At 39.2% G+C, this 19566-nt stretch overlaps 2 pseudogenes across 1 annotated transcript; both read left to right on the top strand.

Annotated features, from left to right (window-relative positions):
• Positions 1 to 462: 462 nt before the first annotated feature.
• LOC149016694 (acid phosphatase 1-like) lies at positions 463 to 4633 on the top strand (annotated as a pseudogene). Its single transcript, XR_016173355.1, has 9 exons — positions 463 to 1121; positions 1806 to 1928; positions 2015 to 2084; positions 2208 to 2506; positions 2697 to 2922; positions 3223 to 3388; positions 3469 to 3970; positions 4086 to 4295; positions 4412 to 4633. The product of XR_016173355.1 is annotated as an acid phosphatase 1-like (transcript).
• A 7878-nt stretch (positions 4634 to 12511) lies between these two features.
• On the top strand, positions 12512 to 13657 carry LOC149016695 (uncharacterized; annotated as a pseudogene).
• The last annotated feature ends 5909 nt before the right edge of the window (positions 13658 to 19566 follow it).

The raw sequence follows: 19566 nt of genomic DNA on the forward strand, positions 1-19566 counted from the left end.
AAAATGCCGTAGTATATTGACATATAGCGGCGTTTCTAGAAAACCGCCGTTGTATGGTAACATGTAGCGGCATTTCTATAAAGTGCCACTGTATGTCATTTTATCACGGCGTTTTTTATAAACGCCGTTATATGGTGTCACTTTGTTAGCCTTCCACATTTCAGTTTTTTAGCGGATGCCCAATTCTATGTCATTTTTTCAGTGGCATTTCTTAGAAATGCCATCGTTGCTCTAATTCCGTGTCATTTTTTTAGTGGCATTTCTTAGAAATGCCGTTGTTGCCCTAATTGTGTCACTTTTTTAGCGGCATTTCTTAGAAATGTCGTCGTTGCCCTAATTATGTGTCACTTTTTTAGTGGCATTTCTTAGAAATGCCGTCATTGCCCTAATTATGTGTCACTTTTTTAGTCTAATTCTATTTCATTTTTTCAGCGGCATTTCGTAGTCATTGCCCTAGTTCCTCCCGCCAAAGCCCGCGCCCATATTTCACTTCAGCAGCATTTCATGTTTGCGCCATTTTCATGCTTTTCACGGCATTTCAAAGAAACGCCGCGGTAGATGCAGCATTTTCATGCTTTTCACGGCGTTTCATTGAAACGCCGTCCTATATGCGGCATTTTCCCACATAACCCAAATTTCCTCCCAAATATATAGCCTGCCCATTTTTGGCTACCAAAACACCGCGCTTTTTTAAGTTTGGAAGACGAAGTTACTGCTCAAATCGTCTCTCTCGCTCCCTCGCTTAGTGTTTTTTTCCTTCTCTTCTCAGATCATCTCTCTCGCTCCCTCGGTTTAGGATTTCTTCGTCGAGCTTTGGCAGATGAAGCGCCAAAGACACAAGCATAGCTGTGGAGGCGATGAAGAGGTAAGAGGAAATTTTCAGTTCCTTGGCTACATCAAAAGCATCAGTGCTGAAGTTATCAATGATAAAGGCAGCGGTACGATAAGTTGCAGAGAGGAGTTTTAGGGTTTCTTGGAGAGAAGTGAGGGAACGAGAAGTTGACAGGCTCATGCGAGTTTCAATCATGGCATCGTCGTGTAGGTTAGAGAAATCGACAGGGATGAGATAGATGTTATCACCGCTCCCCTGAAACTAGGGCTTTTCCCCCTCTAAAATTAAGGTAAGCTTTCGTTGATTAAGGATCCACTCTGGCTCCCAATTTCATACTGGTTTTGGTTTCTGTGTTGTCCTCTCTCTCTCTCTCTCTTAATCTAATCAATTCACTTTGGAATATGCAAGTGGCAATCTTGGTCTCCTAAGTCTAAATTCATCATATATATACTTGCCGTCCATGTCTCTATGAAAAAGCAGAGCAGGAGACGTAGTATGTGTTTCTTTGAATCTTTTTCCACAAGTCCACCGTTTAGCGTTCAACAAAGCAAAACAAAGCAAAGCAGATTCAAACCACCCACCATAATTGCCGTTGTTGCACACTCGTATTTTCCCAAGCTGCCCTAGCTTGCACTGCAAGATTTTGTACTGTTTTAAATTGTTTATAGTGCTAAAAAAAGAGCTGTTATTCATCAGTCGACTCTATTCTATGTCAATAAACCCATAGCAACTTCTGTTGTTCTGTAGAGCTAAATCAGCTCTTTCATATTTGTAAACATAGGTATCTAGATTATTGGTAAATGTGATTCATGTATGTGTAAACATTGGTATATTCCCTTATAACTAGTTTGCTTGCTTCCTTCCATGCTGATTACTTCTGCTACTTCATTATGTTTTGTGAATTCGTATACAACTATTTTTGAATTTATGTGATTGATTATCCTTCTCAATTTGGGGGGATTGTTCAGAGCAGGTTCTTGGCATTTCCTCCAGAGCAACTCCCTATTGCCCTCCAGATTGGTGGGAGTAATTTGGGTAACTTGGCAAAAGCTGCTGAACTTGCAAATGCATATCAGTATGACGAGATAAATCTCAAGTTTGTACCCATACCCTTCCACTTATTGATTTTTACATTTTTTCTTTTTTGTCCATGATTTGAAACACTTAGAGTTGATGAAACAGCTGTGGGTGCCCTAGCGGAAAAGTGGCAGGTCATGGGTGCTTTGGTGTGCGTCTTATGCTTGATCCAAAGGTACAAATTACTTATATGATTAAATTTCTATTTCGAACACTGCAGTCATGACTTTACATGTTTCAGATTGTCAATTTGTCTTTTTTAATTAACCTTGATGCATTTTGGTGTTTGTAAGGATAGTTTGTTGGGGAGGCTATGTCAGCAATTGCTGCCAATTCCAATGCCTCAGTCAGTGTTTAAGTGCCGAATAGGTGTTGATGATCATGACTCTTATGATCAGCTCTGTAAGTTGCACCCGTTTTTAACTTTACTTTCACAGATGATAGATATGTTTAGTTCATGTGTCATTTTCCTTTTTATATTTCAAGTATAACATCTTGGTAAATTAATTAATAAACATCAAGAAACACAGAAGGATTCACCAAGTATGAAAAGAAACCTAATGTCGGATAGAGGTCGAAGACCAAAGAAGATTGAAGGTGACACACCAATGAAGTTGGAAGAGTATCTCATGGGTTACTATGCCCTTTGGCATGTGATACAAGCATCAACTTCATTTTCTTATAATTTAGAAACATCTATGATTTTTGAGCTTTCTTTCAATTTCATATGCTTGTACTGAACTAGTTGGTAACTCATTATGTTCCTCTTCTTATTATATCTTGGCAGCTAGAAGGATTGAAAATGGTTCTAAGGTCATCATTTCTCCATTACTTCTAGAGCTAATCCTTAAAACTGATGGTAATGGTGGTTCAAGTTCTGGTGAGACAAGCACAATGGGCATTTTATTGGTGCTATTTATTAATAGTGGTTAGGTAGAGAGCAGACAATGATCGAGCACCCATAAAAGCCAGGGAATTAGGTGTCACAATCATGGCCATTTGGACTGATTACTGTGAGTTCTCATCAACTAGACATGGACCAGTTACTCTTCTATGTTCATGATGTATATCTATTAAACATAAACACATTATGTGGTATATACTAAACATATGTGACATATGCCAGTGCAGTTAAGTAATTAGCATTTTAGTTTTTATTGTTTAGAACTTAGGATATTGCTTTGTTTCACTTCATTCTTATTAAAGTCGGAATGTTTTTTATATTGCATTCCTGCAGCAGCTTTTATAGGTACTTTTTTGTCAAAGTAATCTTTTGATGCCTATGGATTATTGTAAATCTTTTGTTTTCTTAGGTTGGTGGACCTTACTGGGATGTACCACTAGATAGAAAGGATTCCATAAGTGCAACCTACAGCCTTGCTGTCTCAAACATCCCCACACCTGATCAGGGTCTTCTTACTCTCGTTGCAAAGTTCATAGACCAAGGACTCTCAGTCACAGATATGGTTGCTGTTGTGGGTAAGTAAGCTTCTCATGTGGTGCTTAAAGAAACCCCAGAATAGAAATGGAATTTTGATTGTCTCTCTTGCAACTTGCAGGTTCATGTGGTGCAATTTGAAAATTGGAAATCCACCTACATAAATATCCAAAGCTCTGTTCTCCTGATCCACCCCCAGAATCCTTTTTGTCTTTTGATCATAAAGAAGGAGAAAATGGGAAGAAATCTGGGTTTGTTGTTGTGCTTCTCTAGTCTCGTTGTTGGTGTAGCAGTTGCAAACTGGAATATCTTGAACCAGTGGAAGATAGGGAAGGACTCAAATGACCTAAAGATAACCCTGAAGAACTATTGTGAAGCTTGGAGGATCAATGTCGAGCTCCATAACATTCGTGGCTATTGAGTTGTCCCTGAAGAATGCACAGATTACATCGGCAAGTACATGACCTCCACTCAATACAAGGTGGATTCAAAGAAAGCACTGGAAGAATGCACCATCTATCTCAGCAAAAACTTCAAGTTGACTGGTGATGGCAAAGATGCTTGGATCTTTGATATTGATGATACCCTTCTTTCCACTGTTCCTTCAAGAAACATCGCCACAGGTACTGTACATAGGAGCTCTTGATCTGGGCTCCATTTCCTACCTTTTATCAGATCTTCCACGTTTTTCTTCTTTTTCCTTTGTCAGCAATTTCTTTAACTAATTATTGTTTTCAGAGGAGAGAAGTTCATTGTTACAGACTTTGAGAAATGGGCGTGGAAGACCAACGCTCCAGCTCTGAAGCACTCGATGAACCTCTTCAATGAGATCAAACGAAGAGGATTGAAGATCTTCTTAATGTCTTCAAGAGGAGAACACCTCAGGGATCCCACAACTGATAACCTCTTCAAGGTTGGTTGCACTGGGTGGTCTGGTCTCATTCTGAGGTTGGTGAAGTTCTATCCTTTCACTTAGTTGAATCAGAAGTTTATATTCTTCTATCAAGAATCAAGATCAATCATTAACTCAATGAGTTGTGTCTCTCACCGTCTGTTTATGATAGGGGTTATGAGAACAATGGCATGACAGTGCAAGAGTTCAAGGCAGAGCAGAGGAAGAAGCTGATCCATGAAAGCTACTGTATCTGGGAATGGTTGAATCACAGTGGCCCTGCCTTGTGGGGCTTCCTGGTGCCATGAGAACATTTAAGCTTCCCAATTCTCTGTATTACATTCCCTGAAAAGGGATGTCAACTCTTCATCATTCAAAATAAATATATGTTTGATTTTTGGAAGCGTGTTACTCTGTATTACATTCCCTGAAAAGGGATGTCAACTCTTCATCATTCAAAATAAATATATGTTTGATTTTTGGATGCGGAACACGCTTTGTACATTTAATTTATTTCAAATTTTGATCTTATGATCTATTATTTTTATTTGTACTCTTTTGCCTTTCATGTTTTAGATTGTACAACTGTACTAATGGTTGTGTGGTAACTTTTCTGCTAAGTGTTGTGTGGCCAATACAAAGGAATTGGGTCTTCATCTATGCTTACAAGCTGAGTTGTATTGGTAGAATTGGATCTTCATTTGTGCTTACATTTTGGATTGTGGGTATATGTATAATGGAAAGTGGCACATTTATATTTGTAAAATTGAATTTGGTTTTTTGGAATCAATTTTTTTTTTAATTTAAAAAAACTTATCCCGGCGTTTATAAAACGCCGGCATAGGTAACAAATGACGGCGTTTTTAAAAAATCGCCGACAAAAATACCTATGGCGGCGTTTCATAAATGCCGCAATAAATAACTTTTAAAGGCGTTTTCTAAAAACGCCGGCAAAAATAACATACAACGGCGTTTAGCAAACGCCGCAATAAACCACTTTTAACGGCGTTTTTAGAAAGTGCGGTAAATGTGTCGTCATAAGTCACAATTCCTGTCGTTTGCATTTAGTGCCGCGGTAACAATACGGCAGTACTTTTGCCAGCATTTTTTGTGGTGTTTTTTAAGTGCCGGAATTTCTTTAAGTGCCCCTGCATCACCGCCGGCACTCCTACAACACCGCCGGCACCCCTACGACACCGCCGGCACCCCTACAACACCGCCGGCACCCCCAACACCGCCGGCACCCCTGCAACACCGCCGGCACTCCTACAACACCGCCGGCACCCCTACAACACCGCCGGAACCCCTATCTGTTTTGGGTAAAGAAGGGTTAGTTTAAATGTTTGACCTTAAAGTTGGACCTTGATTTGATCTTAGCTTGTTGCTTGTAGACCCTTTTGGTTGACGATTTGGTGTCGGAACCCAAGCCCATGGACATTGTCGATGATGCCCCTCACTTGAGAGCATTGTCAGTGTTAGTTTTGAATCTGCGCACCGAAGAGGGGTGAATTAGTTGAAATACCTAATGAACTCCTGTGCCCAATCTGAATATATTTCCCGAAACTAGACTTCTTAATGGACTTCCAGGAGAAAACCCCACTCAATTTGACCCCATACAACCTTCCAAATCCCTGTCCGAAGTTGCTGAACTATGTCTGGCAAATCCTGCTTGCGCATCGAAGAAGATGAGCCTAGTTGGTAAACCTAATGAACTCCAATTCTTGATCCGAAGGTATTTCTGGAAACTAGACTTCTTGATTGACTCGTAGAAGAAAACCTCACTCAATTTGACCTTGTATAGCCCTCCGAATCCCTGTTTGAACCTTGCTGTCCTGATTGGTCGACTCATTGGTCGACTGGACCAGTAGACCAATCCAATCGACCAATGGTGTCTGAATTTACCAATTTGGTCCTGTCTCCTCTATATAAGTCAAATCTCGGGATTACTTCGCCTCCTATGCCTCCTAAGCCTCTGGAATGAGTTAGAACCCTAATCTAATCAATTCCCTTGCATTCCTTGGTGATCTCTCACAAGACTTGAAGTAATCTTCTTCCTCTCGCATCAAAGGTATGTCTACTCTCTTTTCTTTCTTCTCCATCTCTGATTTTCTTTCTTTAATCTGTTCTTGGCTGAGATCAGGAAGAAGATGATGCACTCTTGCAACCATCCACTCCATGATCTCATCTTGTTCCTTGAGATCTATGATCATCATCATGATCTCAACCTCAGCCAGTGAAATCTTCGAAACCCTAACCCTAATCCTTTGAAACCCTAACCTGGGTGATTATCTGAGAACCTTTTTGGTAACCTCCCATGTGAGGGAAACCTCATGGGTAATGTGGAGGTTGATCTAAATTCAATATTCTTTAATTCTTCTTGTTGTAATTGGCCAATCATCAATTCCCTCCCTCCTGTGATCTTAACCTTTTTATGGGAACCATAAGGGTGAAACCCTAATTTCTTGGGTTAGATCAAGAACCCATCTTTTGACCATGATTATCTTCCCATAATGTTTCTATTAACCTAAACAAGATTTTCTTATTATGTTCTTTATTGCAACCATTCCCTTTCTTCCTGTGATCATAACCTTTTCATGAGAGCCATAAAGGTTGAAACCCTAATTTCTTGGGTTAAATCAAGAACCCATATTTTTACCATGACTTGATGATTTTATCTTCCCATATGATTCTAATACATCCTAGGAAGTTCCCCTTCGAATTTCGGATCAATCCGACTTCAAACGAAGAAGTTATGGCCAAAACAGTTTTCACTATTCCGTACTGACTCGATTGGTCGACTGATTGGTCGACTGGGTCAGTAGACCAAGGCAATCGACCAATGAAGTCGGTAGCTTCAATTTTCGCTCGATTTGATTCGTTTGCTCTCTCGATCTTTTAGGTATCTTTCCTAATGTTATATCTATGCTTGTTAGGGGTTTATCTGCCATGTTTGGTGTCTCTCTCTTTGATCTTTGGATTATCTTCGGCGATAATCGGGTAAGGACGATTGATTCCTTAACTACATAGATTGCTTGTTCTCTGGTTTCTACTTTATGAAACTATGAGATTACCTACTTTGTTATTGTATTTTAATTCTGATCTCCCATCGTGGGAACAGTAGCACTTATTTATATCATCTTTTCATTGTTTATGTTATATGAATTACTTATTATCGCTTAATCGATGTTGCTTTTACATTCTCTTTTATATGATGAACTACTGGTTGTGTATGTCATGACTGATCCGAGAATGTGTTTGCTTAAGTTTGGTTTGGGATTGGGAAGTGTCCTTTTGACACTTCGTCCTTGGACATTATCGGAAATAGTATGGGATGTTTCCGGGGTTGCCCATCGACACTTTCCCGAATCGGTGGTTGTCATACCTAGGGATGTCTAGCGGTGTTTGGCTAGGATATACCCCTGTTATATCGGACCCGATTCGGAAGGGTATTGAGACCGAACGACCCCGTGGTAGCAATGGGGATTCACGGGCGCTCAAGACCGGTAACCAACCCGTGAGAGGACGGGAATCACATTGTGGGGGCCATTTATTGGAGGGTTGCATATGGCTAGACTTGGGCTCATGGGCGCTCGAGACCGGTGAGTTATATCCGTGAGAGGACATGAGAGCTTCCCGTTTACCATATGTGGATAACCAATAGGGTTGATGAGTCCGTAGTCCGAGTTGGTCGGTGCCATAGGATACGCCGACTCTAGTGCGAAGGATACCGGAAAGGATCGTCGGGGACGAGGAATGGACGTATCCGGAACCGAGTTGATATAACCGACTAGATGACTTGCATTGGGCTAGGCTTTTCCCACGACATGCGCCGGTACTTATGCCAAACGGTTGTGAGAGAGTGTGTTGACTTAACCCCTTACCATGGAAATTGTCCGAGAAGGATGCATGACCCATTACCAATCGGTCGCCCGAGATATCTTAAATGGTTGGAGGGAATCCAAGATATCTTAAATGGTTGAGGATGTGAGCGGACCTACCCAAAGAAGTACGGTGCTATGACTTAAAGCATGTCTGCCATAGAGACCAGCATACATAGAGTTTAGATGCATACATACATTACTTGTTTCATATTGCATTGCATCTTGTTATGGTTTGCTTCCATGTTATTTATGTTGTTATGGATTAACTTGCCTTACTGGGTTTCTTTCGAAACTCATTCCTTTTTTTGTACAATCTGTTGTTAGACTTCTCTACAGGTTTGGATTTCTTTGACGGCCCATATGAGGAAGCGCAAGGTGAAGAAGATGAAGACTGAAGAACAAGAAGACCTGACTGAAGTTGTGGATTAGATTTCCTTTGTTTCTTCTAGATTTATCTTTTACTTTACTTGTATTAGCTTAGAGCCTTATTTAGATTTCGATCTACCTTCCACATGTGTTTCTAGGGTGTATTTCCGCTATACTCTACAGTTGTCTTTTGATTTGGTATCTTGTTATTCCGCACTCTGATATTCTATAGTGATCCTTCTGAGATCCTTTCTTGACTTTTATTATAAATTACTTGAACATTATGATTTGTTCTTGCTTTTGATTATGTTATTGTGCGAAATGGATGTGATCGTTCCTAAACTTGATCTTTTGGGCTGTGGATCACACTCTCGGGTATGCCAGATAGGGTACCGGCTGGGAGGATGTGACAGCCGGCACCCCTGCAACACCGCCGGCACTCCTACAACACCGCCGGCACCCCTACAACACCGCCGGAACCCCTACAAAACCACCTTCAAGACCGCCGGAACCCAAAACCCAACACCACCTTCAAACTTAAACCACCAAAATTCGAAAATACTCACTTCTGAGTGATGATTTTAGCTCGCTTGAGCCCTGAAAACTGAAAAAACTCATTCCAAGCAAAGATGGAGCTTGGGAACACAAAGACAGATCCGTCGGCATCCCTCAAAATACTCTTTTGAATCAGCAAAACATTACATAGCCTTGATTAAATCCGATCATTCTGAGATAAAAAACCAAACCTTTAACAACCTCTGTGTCATCAACAGTACCGCCGAGCTTCTTCACGATCTTGACGGAGAGAACAGCGTCGACCAAGCTTCTAAACGATCTTGATCGGTGAGCTCCACAGGGACGGCCATGGCAGTGAACAATACCCTAACCCTATAAATGCAAGATGTGAAACCCTAAAACCCCCGCCGAAAAAACATAAAATACAATCTCCAGAGCTACTAACAGAAATATAGTTGCAAGAGCAGCACAAACACAAAACACATAAAGGTTCATCAAATTATTCACCATCCGTCCAACAAGCAAGCAAGCTTCACTCTTCCTATAGATTTGCCTCGTAAAACACTGTAGAATGTTGAAGAATTTGTTAGCAATCAAACACCGGCTGAGGCGCTTAGCAAGCAAGCAGTGTATGAGCATGCCGAAGGCTTGCTAACTTTGGTTTCAAAGCATCCATCACAAAAATATTTGCGCATCAAAGCGCACATGGAGGAAGAGACCCCTTTTTTCTCTCTCCACTCTCTCTCGCTAAGCATCTGGAGTAGCTAAGCACCTTAAGCCCAACATATAAGAGAACCGAAATCAAGAGTCCCAAGACCAAAACACAAGCATCCCACACTTCAGTTCTCCCCGTCCCTGCTCGATATCCATTTCAATAGCAAGGAGAGAAGAAAATGAATCGAGTGGTGGCCTTGAATAAGTCCCAAGCAAAATATATGGAGTAAGGTCCGTCTTCGGTCTTCGGTGGCGATATTTGGAACTGGATCACACCAATCTTAGTATTCTCGATACGAGTTAGGCCACCAGTGGTATGGCTAACTTTCTTGTCAAAAACAAACCTTTAACAACCTCTGTGTCATCAACAGCACCGCCGAGCTTCTTCACGATCTTGAAGTCACGGAGATCGACTAGATCTGGTTTCGCAGGGTCCACGACGGAGAGAACAGCTTCGACTGCGAGAGGAGACAGAAGAGTTAAGAGTACTGACTAACAGACTTTGCTAGTCAGAGAAGTGTTAGCGTACTTGACAAGCGAATCGCGACCGGTGAGCTCCACAGCGACGGCCATGGCAGTGAGCAACAACGATAACAACACCAGTTCTGCCGTCGCCATATTGAACTAAAACCCTAACCCTATAAATGCAAGTGATGCGGAGGATGTGAAACCCCAAAAGCCCCGCCGACGCTCCAGATTTCACTATATTTATAAAATCAGATCTAACGGTTAGGATAAAATATGCGTGGGTATGAATGTAAATTTAGCTTTATTTTCTTATCTTCAAAGATGTTTTATTTCAGAAATTTACAAAACCAACCCAACAATGGTTTATTATTATCAACGACACACCGCAACAGAATTAGAATGTAATCAGTGAACGAGCGTCGACACCGCGATGGAGACTCATGATGCCCTGCAACAATGGTTTCAGAAAAATTTGAAAGCTCGAATCCATTAGAGGCCTCTTAAGAAAGAAAAAAAATCAAATATCCGAATTGTCCCTTACGACTAAATAACATAAAATGTGCTTTCTGTCCAAAATACCCTTTATACCAAAATTTTCAAATTGTCCCTCGTGAGCAAAATTGCTTTTCGGATCGAAACACCTAAAATGTCGTAAATGACCAAAATACCCTCTAAGACCAAATGACCCAAAATGTTGTTTATGACTAAAATGACCAAAGTAAAATCCAAAATGTCGAATATGAGCAACTACCCTAGATGACCAACATACCCTTTAATCCAAAATGACCAAATTATTCCTAAATGGCCAAAACGTGTTTATGCCCTAATGACCAAAATAATCTTCCTACCAAGGGACGAGATCTTTTGGCCATTTAGGTTTGATTCGCAGCGAACCCAGCGAAATCTCGCCGATAAATGAATGAAAAAAATACTCAAAATCGATACATGGATGAAAAATTAATTTAAAATTTAAAACTGCAAAACGTAAATCCTGCAAAATGTCAAATATAAAGCTTAAAAAATTATAAATACCTGACATCTTCCTGCAAAACGTTAGATATAAAATAAAAATAATAATAAAACAATCTTGACTTTTCAAATATATACTCATGTTTAGCCGTTTAGGTTTAGTGTTTTTTTTTTAATAATTCCATGGTTATAAAAGAACCACGTGTGGTTCAAAGCCCAAACCATAACTCTATCATAGACTTAAAAACTATCAAAATATATTTAATAATAGAGTTTTGCTTCAGTACTGCGCAGCACGACATAGATGAAGCCACATCATTCAATGTTATAATAACAGTTGATTTCAACATGTTAGTTTTGGTTGTCTTTGAGTGAGTAAAACCTTTGAGATTTTAAACCAAACCGGTTTTAAAGGACCAACCGAACCGAGATTTTCGTCGTTCTTCATTCTGACTTGCGAACGAGAGAAAGGGAGCTAGAGCGTGCGAACGAGAGAAAGAGAGAGAGATTAGGGTTCTTTTCATTCTGCAAATCTTTGTCCTGCAAAGAAACGAGAGAGGTTAGGGTTCCAGCTTTTTCGTTCTTCTCTTCATTCTGCGAAGCTTTGTCCTACCACCGAACGAGAGAGAGCTACAAGGTGAGTAATTAGAACTATGTATCAGGTTCTGCTGTTGGAGTACGCTGGAGAAAGCTCGGCTTCCGGGTAACTTGGTTTGCTGCTGTCTGTGGTTGTATCCTTTCTTCTTTTAGAAGACGTGCGCCACACGCTTTTCCAGTCGTATCAACATTGTGCAAAGAAATTAATACTCTTTTTCCTTCCTCAAACCACCAATACTCTTTCAATTGGGTCCGTCCTCATGAGAAAACTAACGCAATAACTGGTTTACCATTTCAGCCAACTGACTTAAAGAGGCTTATCATGAGATGACGCTCATGTAGAGTCCACTAACCATCAGTTGTCTGCTTAGGATCTAACTATCACTCTACGCAAAAAGAGGAAAAGAAGAGAAAACTACGGTGGTGAAAAGGGTTGGGTAGGAAGTTCTTGAACAGATTCTTCTTCCCCAGTTGTTCTTATCAGCTTCTTCTTCCCCAGTTGTTCTTATCAGCAAAAAACCAACCAAACCCACATGGGTTCGTACAAATCAATTAAAAACTCCTGAATAAAAGAAAAATACAGCTTCACTGACCAGGCTGCCAAGTACGAAACAACACCAAAACAAAAGTGAAAAGTATTTCAAAATAAGAAACAGGACACAGTGGCCAGTGGGGGAAAAGAGAGATAAGAGGACAAAAGTGAAAAATATTTCAAAATCGACTTTTCTATTTAACCCTTCTTCCTGGTGCGGAGTGAAGACATGAGGAAACGCAGGTTAGTCGAAACCCTAGAGAAGTGAAGAACGAACGACTCTCTCTGTCCTCTGATTCTTCGAAGTGACGAAGTGAGATGAGTTTAGGGTTTAATTTGCGGCAGATAGCGGCTGCGATCGTGCCACGTACTCCAATATAAATCCAACGATTGTGAATAGAAGTGCAGGGATGTAAGTGTAAATATGAACTTTTTATTTTACAAAACCTCAACTGATTTTTTTAAATTTTCATTAACAACTCCCTGTGTTCGCCGACTGAGATAAGAAATCGGTTACGGTCACTCAAGCTCTGCTTGATTTGGATCTGCAAATCCAGTTTTAAATTCTCTGCAAATTCAGATTTAGAGGCTTTACAATCTCCTCTTGGTGCCGATTCGAAAAATAAGAAGAGAAAGAAAAAGAAGAAATGCAAACGTAGGGTTCAGATCAGCAACTCTGCCGGCGATAGCAGTTGGATCAGCAGCAAAGGTGGCGAAGAGGATGACAAAGACGACGAATAAAGCGAAACCCTTGTTTCTTCCTCTCGAAGTATCACCACCGACTACTCCACAGACTTCAATCCTCACCTGGAGACCATAAACGAATCTCCCACCGAAAATGGATCAAGGCACAAGAAGAAAAAGAAGAATCACAGAGGGTCAGGACGGTGAGAAAAGCTGGGAATGGGATGACAATTTCATCGTCGGGTACTAATACGCCGCCAAGGTTGTCGATGTTTCAGATGCTAATCCCTTGTACGGTGGATGGGAAGGTAAGAGAAAGCTTTACGGTGATAAAGAAATCAGATGACCATATGAGGATTTCAAGCGTTCTATGTTAGAAATGTTCGTGTTCGAACCCAAGGAAATGGAGCAGCTTCTCCATTGTTTTCTGTCTCTTCACGCACACCAACACCATGGAGTCATCGTAGAAGCATTCTCGGAGATTTGAGAGACCTTCTGTAAATCTCCAAGCAATCGACTCGTTTTAGTTGCTCCATGAGATCTAAAAAAGCACAATTCCATAGAGGACAAAATTTAAACCATGCGCACCTTTACCTTTTCTTCTTCAGTTTCCTGTCGATCAATGTTTGCTAAGAAGAACAAGTTTTGCAGACGATACAGTCTTGCCGCTTAATGGATCATAGATTTAAGGTTTTCAATAACAATTATTCTGGTGGGAAAAAACGTCATTGATTATTCATTTGGATTCTTCAGCTTTTCGATATTTTTCTCCCAAAAACCAAGTGGAACAAAGAAAAGGAAGAGAGGAAGAAGAAAGCAGGAGAATCGAAAAGCCCTAAATGGAGTTGAGAGTTCATCTCAGTCGATGAACAGAGGGAGTTGTAAATGTAAATTTCAAAATATCAGTTGAGGTTTTGTAAAAAAAAAAGAGTCCATATTTACACTTACATCCCCGTACTTTATTCATAACCGTTGGATTTATATTTGTACACGCGGCGCGATCGCAGTAAAAATCCAGGGTTTCGTAGGTTGTGAGTTAAGTTAAGTGGTTACATATTATAAATTTACCGATTTAACCCAAGCGGTTGATTTCAACATCAGTTTTTCCGGTTTAGGATTATTAAATCTTAAATTCCGGTTTACAGGTCAATTTATGACTAAAATCGCCAAAATGCCTTAAATGGCCATATTACCCATAATACCCTTTATAATCAAATATTCAAATTGTCCCTTACGACTAAATCACATAAAATGTCCAAAATACCCTTTATACCAAAATTTTCAAATTGTCCCTCGTGAGCAAAATTGCCTTTTGGATCAAAACACCTAAAATGTCGTAAATGACCAAAATACCCTCTTTAAGACCAAATGACCCAAAATGTTGTTTATGACTGAAATGACAAAGTAAAATCCAAAATGTCGAATATGAGCAACTACCCTAGATGACCAAGATACCCTTTAAGCCAAATGACCAAATTATCCCTAAATGGCCAAAATGTGCTTATGCCCTAATGACCAAAATAATCTTCCTACTAGAACATTCAAAATGACCAGAATACCCTTCATGCCCAGAATGACCAAAATGTGTTTATGACCAAATGACCAAAATAACCTTCCTGTCCGGATAATTCAAATTGACCAAAATACCCTTCCTACACAGAACATTCAAAATGACCAGAACGTCTTCTACAAATTTTCTTTTCTCTTTTGTGGCCCAAAATTGTTCTTGCTATTGTGACTAACATTCTCAAAATTCTTAAATGCCAAATCTGATTTTGATTTTCAAATAAAAACCGAACAAAAAAGTTTCATTAACAATTAACAAATGAAAAGGAGAAAAACAAATGAGTGAACCATCTGAAACACCAGGTCTTCAACCACATGAATAACATTAAAAATATATTCATTGAAGCATACAACCTACTGTAGATGTGAGCAAGAAAAGGAAACCAAAATCTGGAAAGAATCCCACCAATGAATCAAAAAGGGAAAACTAAAAAACAAAAGCCTAAATTACCTAAAGGAATTCAATTAAAGCTATTAAAGACAAAAAACAAAAAAACAAAAAAACAAAATTTAAAGCTATTATTTCTATGAAAAGTTATTTTTGTTGTTTTTTTATGAATCGTTTCATTCTCTCAGAAGTCTTTTATGAATTCTTGGCGTTCATGTATCACTTCATATGCTCTCCGTCGATACTCTTACATCCACTTAGCCGTGGTGAGAAGACACCATTTCAAGTATATGGGTGTTTGTGCTGCGTGTAAAGATGGGAGAGGGAGAGACAGAGAAAGTTTTGTTTTTCTTGGGTATCGTAGACTCTCATTGTGTTTAATTTCAAGAGTCAATTCAATTGCATTTAATCGAGTTTGCTACGATGGATCTCTGCCTCTTAATATGTACATGCTGGAAGGTAACACTAAATTATGGAAAATCAGAGGGTGCATCTGAGTATTGTTTCCACTCGGTTTCAACTATCCCACCAATCTCATGATTCTCCTTTCCTTCTGTAGCTGACCTGAATTGTGTTTGAACACTTTATTACTTGATCAGAGGTCCCTAGTTGCAAATTGCAATCCTAATGTAGCTTCATTGATAATGGTTTTTCCACGTTGAAGCAATTAATCAATTCTTTTATAAAGTTCTAATCCAAGGATAAGCCTGTTGTTGGATGTTTAGACCAGACATATAAATCTCAACCAAGTAAACTATTCTCAGTATTTAGTCTTAGGGGATGTAACACATTTCTGGCATATGAATTTTATTAAGAGTTCCTATCTTTTTGGGTCTCATCTCATCCATACCTAGCATGTTGTATGTTGACATTTATTGAGCCCTCATTTTGCAAAACTTATCCCAACTTCAGCATGGTAGTCTCCCAAGAAGGATTAATTGTTGGTATGATAGAAATTGGGTGGTTAAGGTTTGGAGGTTTTGCCAATAGTGGATGGTTCTCTTTGTGATTTCCCCCCTAGAAAAACAATAAGTAGTAATGTCTACTTCTTCATTGTGGAGATAGTATTTTATCACATGACGTCTTCCTGGAAATGGAATGTCTGGGTTATCTTGTGTTATTTGGAAAAGGTGGTAATTCCCTCTTAGTGTGCTTCATGATCCACCCAATTACCTTACCAAGCTGGTAATTTGCCCAGTGAGGTCCATCCACTACCTGGTCATTATGCCTCAACTCTTTACTTTCTTACAACCAAACATATTTACAATCTTGAAGACTTCCTCAATGGTCCCTTTCATCTGCATAATCTGTGGAAGTTCTGTGCTTCATAAGATTTGCCTTGTCTTGGTTTCTTGAATCCTGGCATGTTGACCTCTCTCTTGTGGTTATTATGTTTAGATGTTTGATAATTCTAGGTGTAATTGATACAAGAACTAGGCTTATCACACTTTGTTATCTCTGCGTTTTCTTTGGTTCAGTTTTCAATATGTGTTGGAACTTTTGGGTTGATTTTTCACCTTTTGCTTCTACAAGTTGTAGAGAAGTTACAATCTAATGGTCCATCTAAGAGAGAGAGCTGGCTGACAAAGCTGCCAGCTGTTGCACTTGGAACAGGAGTCATAGAGAAGATGAAACTTGAGAAAATTTCTGACGTGGCTTGGCAAGGCAAATGCTCTAGTACGGTGTATGTCTCCTTCTTCTCTCTCTCTATCTCTTTTCCATTTACCTGGGTGCATGCACAGTTGTGATTGAGGGAACTAGAAGAGCCAGAACCACCTAAAATGACTAGATGTAGTGGTGAGAAAGACATGCATATCTTAGGTATCAAGTTTGACATTGAATAGACTTGATTGGAGAAATAGGATACATGCAATTTTGATAGCATTGAATTGATTTGTATCAATGATATCTGAAACATCTAATAACAGCCTTTTTATTTGTTCTAAATTATTATTGTGCTTATAAGTTTTCTCTTGTGGTGCAGATACATTGGAGGAAATGAATCTGAGAGGCACTTTTCATTGATAAATGAAGCATATTCAATGTTAGTGGGAGATTTTATTTGTTAAATGAGTGCAATTAAAAATGTTTTAATTTTGTATTATTTGCTTTATTTTTGTGTAGGAAGATAAGGATGAGAAAAACAATATCGAACGTCTAGGAGTTCTTACATCCCCAAGAATTCAAAAGAAGCTTTACTTGGAAGAGAAGTGTTTGGTTCCTATAGGGTTTATTGAAGCCTTAGCAAAGAATGAGGAGATTAAGTTAAATTCGATCATCGCGAAAGGTATCGTTAAGTTGATTGAATCAGGGTGTTTGTAAAGCATGATAAACTAAATTAACTACTAATTGTGTTGTATTCTTACATTCGTTTTTTGGTTGCCCACATCTTAACCTAGATGTTCAATTTGTAATTTAGTTAAGTTTGTATGTCAATCTTTTTCTTGTAAGTATTGTACAAGAAATAGATTATTGTTGTCTTGCTTATTTCTTTTTTTAGTAGAAATTATTTGTTCTTGAAATGGTTTTCCTATTTTAAATTTTAATTATGAAAAATAATTCGAGCTCTCTTACATTCGTTTTTTGGCCTCATTCCCAGCCTCTCCTATCATCTATTTGCTTATATTCGACCTCTGCTTGCACTTGGCTTATTGTCACCTTTATATTGGAATAACACAGACAATGACATGCAGTCTAAAGAAACTTCACCTATTTTGTTTGGTTTTTTGTGTGGGCAAACATTTTTCACCTGAGAAAATAAAAACCAACACATAGCTAGTATATTGCACCTGCATTTCCAAGTGCCAAACGTAGTTTATCTCCTTCCATACTTAGAACTCTGAATATGAATGACTTCAAGAGCTAGAAATGGTAGAGAGTTAGGAAAGAACTGAACACAATGCTTGGTTTTTCAGATCTGGCAATTGCATCCATATTTATAGCTGGTGTTTGCATGGAACCCTAGAAGGGGTATATGTTTTTGATTATCAAGAGACAGCTGGTGTTCAAACTGAAATCATAAGACAAGCACGAAGAGAGAGAGAGAGAGACAATCCATTGTATTTGTGAGTTTGCTTATGTGGAGATGTCAATAGATTTCCTCTAATTTGTAAAGAAAACCATGTTTTTTGTACTGGAAGTCCCGAAGTGATAGTCAGATTCTTACATTAAATATCTTTTGCTACTCAACAAGTTGTGTCCTCCGTGGAGTCAAATATGTTGGCCGCAGGGTAATTCCCAGGCTTTCGGTCAGATTGTTTATTTTTCTTTCCCATAGCTCAAGTGGAATTGAATTGAAGGGTTTTAAAATAGCATAAAACGTGCATATGCCCGAGATAGAACAGCATCTGATTACTCAGGGGTGAGTAAGAAGCCATTAGTCTCAATGCTCAACCACATCCAAAGAAATCTGAGACATGACCGATAAAACTGCAATAAAGTTGTACAGAGCAAGACAAAAGTTTGTCTATTTTTACAACTGCTGGCATCTGCACCGATGGTTTTCCAATATAAAGTCATTAGAAACTGTACTAGTACATATGAAGAAGTGAACTAATAGCCGGAGACTGGGAAACCACGTATCTCACTTCGACTTCCATTGTCAAAGAAAAAATGTTCCAGCAGCAATCTGTTGACCCCGTGAAACGGTGTTTCCTTCATCCAACTAATTTCAACATTCGACTTTTCCACTATCAGAGAAACTGTCCAGGTCTATCTGGGAAGCCTGAAGCTTTTCAATTTTGAGTCTCGAAGTTCCTTTCACAGGTTTATGGATCTTCCACTTAGCATCCTTAAACAAGGGATGAAAATGTACGCATTATGGGATGCTGGGTACAATTAATTAAGAATCAACTAAAAAGAAATATGATATCAGCACATCAAGCAATAGAAATTAGCTTAAGCACAATGACAACAGGAAGTCAAGAAGTAAATAATATGCAGAAAGCAGAGATAAATTAAGCAGTTCAAATTGTTATTACATGGAGGCTTCCCCACAAGCAGAGTTCGACAGGGGCAATTACTTGGACAAGGCAATGATCTGTTCATTTAATTTTGGATTAGCAAGTCAAACTAAAAGAGCTAAAAGGTGCCAAGGTGAACCATGGTGGTTAAGGAGCTAAAAATCCATGGCAACACAAACAGGGCAAGAAGACCTAATATTGGTGACCTAGACAGCACCAGTAAACAAGGTAAGAGAGATGGGCTTGACGTACTCGTTGTCTGGACAACTTAGTTAAGACACTCGTGAAAATGATAAATGGATTCATCCAAGACATCACTAAAAATTTTTTGAAAAGACAGCAGCCAACCAAACACGCTAACTTTCCTCCTTTACCTGGGTTCAAACTGCCTGCACAAAACACAAACACAAAATACTTGCTGTTTTGGAATAGGGAAAAAGCTAGCAAAACACCAGTTCTTTGGCAAAAGTGCATGTCCGCACTCCTCCCAAGACCCAGATTACTGTAGCACCACCTATAAAATGTCTAACATGATCTCCACAACCCAAGGGGGTAATTAAAAAAATAAAAATAAAAATAATAATAAAATAAAATAAAATAAAATGCATATCAACTAATAGCCCTCCAAGATTGCCCTGTTCCTTCTTTTAATGCTAAAAGGTGAAAATTGCAAATGAATGAAAC

The sequence above is a fragment of the Hakea prostrata genome, chromosome 5 (assembly GCF_041222555.1).
Source record: "Hakea prostrata isolate BN-2017 chromosome 5, UWA_Hpros_2, whole genome shotgun sequence".
In the NCBI taxonomy this organism is placed as follows: domain Eukaryota; kingdom Viridiplantae; phylum Streptophyta; class Magnoliopsida; order Proteales; family Proteaceae; genus Hakea; species Hakea prostrata.